The sequence below is a fragment of the Lathyrus oleraceus genome, chromosome 5, assembly GCF_024323335.1.
Source record: "Lathyrus oleraceus cultivar Zhongwan6 chromosome 5, CAAS_Psat_ZW6_1.0, whole genome shotgun sequence".
Taxonomy (NCBI): Eukaryota; Viridiplantae; Streptophyta; class Magnoliopsida; order Fabales; family Fabaceae; genus Lathyrus; species Lathyrus oleraceus.
In genome coordinates this window covers 93026779-93029558 of record NC_066583.1, presented here as the reverse complement: position 1 = coordinate 93029558, position 2780 = coordinate 93026779, and positions in this window count along the sequence as shown.

The window sequence follows — 2780 nt, the reverse complement described above, 5'->3', positions numbered from 1 at the left end:
CTGGGGAGACAAAGACTCTGGGGGATAAAAGATGTGTGTATGCCAGGCTACGACTTAAAAACTGCTGGGAGACTGTTGGTGTAGGGTTAGAGTGTCGGGTGTTTGTTATCGTCTCCACAGGGATTGTGAGATATCGCCGCCGTTCGACAGTTGTTTTAATTCTTAACTCGTAGTAACAATGGGGGTTTTGGTTTTAGTCACGGTAGCTTGCATAAAAGTGTAAGAAAATGCGGTAAAAGTTTTGGTTTTTCTATTTTATAAAGATTGTCAAAGTTAGGGTTCGACGATCACTTTGCATGCATATGTTCGATCAACAAAACTTATAAACTCCTTTAGATGATAAACTATTTCACGAAGTCCTCCCAATGTGTTTATCTCTAACACACATTATGGGGTTTTTCCCATTTTGATCCATTGTTGATCTCTCACACAATCTATCAAAATGACAACTTTTTGGTTCAACTTTATGGTGAACAAAATCATTCATTACTATCTCTAGCTAACAAACAAGATTGGATGAAAACCTAGGTAAAGAGTTGGTAAACATCTCTCGATCATAAACCAACACAAAGAGTTATCACTAAAACAAAGTTTTCACCATATATTCATCATTAAAGAGTTTACAAATGAAGATAATCTCATATACACACAAAGCTTATGATCATCTACATCTAACCTTGACAAAATGAAGGACTTAGCTACTCATTTTCATGGTAGCTTGTACAACAAGTTTTGGTTGAAGGTTGATCAACATCCAAGTCGAAGAATCGAGATTGGATGGGAATCCACCTTCTTTTTGTAGAATATTGTTAAGAGATGAAGAAAATATGAAAAATGGGTTTCTAGGTTACAAAAAGTGATCCCAAGAAAATGCAAAAAATATCTAAAAATGCTAAGTAAGTCTTCCAAAAAGTATCCCCTGCTACTTATAGTACTGCTGTCTGAGTTGTCATGCTCGCTAGGCGAGCAGAATGGTTCGCCTAGCGAGCCCCAAAATAGGCTACCTGAGGCACCTGCGCCCAGAAAATATCTAGGTCCAAATTTCATGTTCGCTAGGCGAAGCCCACACTTCCACCTTCGCTCCAGCGAGTTTAGGAGGTTTTTCTACTGGAAATGCTCGCTGGGAGCTCGCTAGTGGCTCGCCTAGCGAGCAAGTGCTAGCTGTGCTTTTGGCCAAGTCTGGGAGCGTTCGCTACCTCCTTCGCTGGGTGCTCGCCTAGCGAGTTTGCTGACTTTGCTACTGTAAAATTCTGGGGATGTTCGCTGGAAGCTCGCTGGGTGCTCGCCTAGCGAGCACTTCACTACAGCACTCGCCTAGCGAGCATGCTGATGAATGCTTCCTTTCTTGGTCCCTTTGCCATCATTCATGTGCCTTTGTTTTCTATTCTTTCATGCCTAATTTTTGCACAATAACACACAAATTAAGGGTACCAAGATCATTTAACATTGTATTGCAAATCATCAAAGGCAAAGGCGGTTTCGAACACTTTAACGACAAAAAGGAGTGAAAGATACCCACATTTGATAGCTCAAATAAGCACTTTTGGGCATCTAACAACTATCCCCAACTAGATTCTTGCTTGTCCTCAAGCAAAGTATGCCTCTTGAAGGACAAGAGGATTTGCTTTAAGAAAAAGGTTTCTCCGAAATCGGATAAAACGGCTCAAACACAAGAAAATCAACCAGGCACAAGTTCCCAATGGTTAGAATAACATAATACACAAGAACTAAAACTTTATAGCAATGTAAAACATGTAACAATCCACAACAATATTATCTTGAATGAATCACCCTATCTCTCCTCTTCGAATAAGGATTGAAGAAATTACGCGTTTGCAACCGCGGGAATAATCTCACTCTCCAACAAACAATGAAGAAATCAATTCAATTCATACAATGTCTAACAATTATAAGTGGAAATGCGGAAGCGCGAAGATCACTAAGGACTTTTCTGGTTGTAGCTTGGTTAGGTTTACAAACAAGGGTCATTTCTAAGGCCATTGAAAACGAAATTGCCGATGCAAAAGAGACATTCACTGTACACTATTCACACATCTCAACTTCGTTCCCTTTGTTTCTCATTTGAAACCTTCACAACTCTTATTTCATAACTCAATTTTTGTTTTTCACTATTTTTCTTCCAAGCAAGCATTCATTTTCATTTTCTCTATTTTTTTCTTTTCTTTTCACATCGTATTCATAAAACAGATGTTTCTCTTTTCTAATTTTTTTATTTTTTTCAATGCTTGCTCGGTTTTTCAAGAGTTGTGGCACTTACCGATTCTCTTTTTTGTTCTCCCCAACTTATTTCTTACTCACCCTAAGTGAATGCTCTTGACTTTTTACGGCAAAAGAACAATTATCAAAATTTTCCGGGTTTCAAGAAAAAAGATTTTTGACATCTCGCTTTATTTCAAGCTGAGATTCAACTGTTTAAGCTCAAAGGGATTAATGAATACTCTATCTGCTCACGGGTAAGTTGTATTTGGAACTGGTTGTACTCGAAAGAAAACAAGCGCCTTGATCATTTCTAATTGCTTCCACAAATTTACAATAATAAAAGACAAAGCATGAATCAAATGAATCAACAAAGTTTATTAGAATCCAGCATTTAAGTGTACAATGGAGGTTTCCTCACAATTTGTGGTTTTAAGTCCTAGATGAAACATTCATTCAATTATGTTGCAAAAAGAACAATATTCAATTACAAAAAAGAGTAAAGTTCTTAATGCGTTCTAAAATTCTAACCGGAGGTAACCATGTACCTTAGCATTATTCGC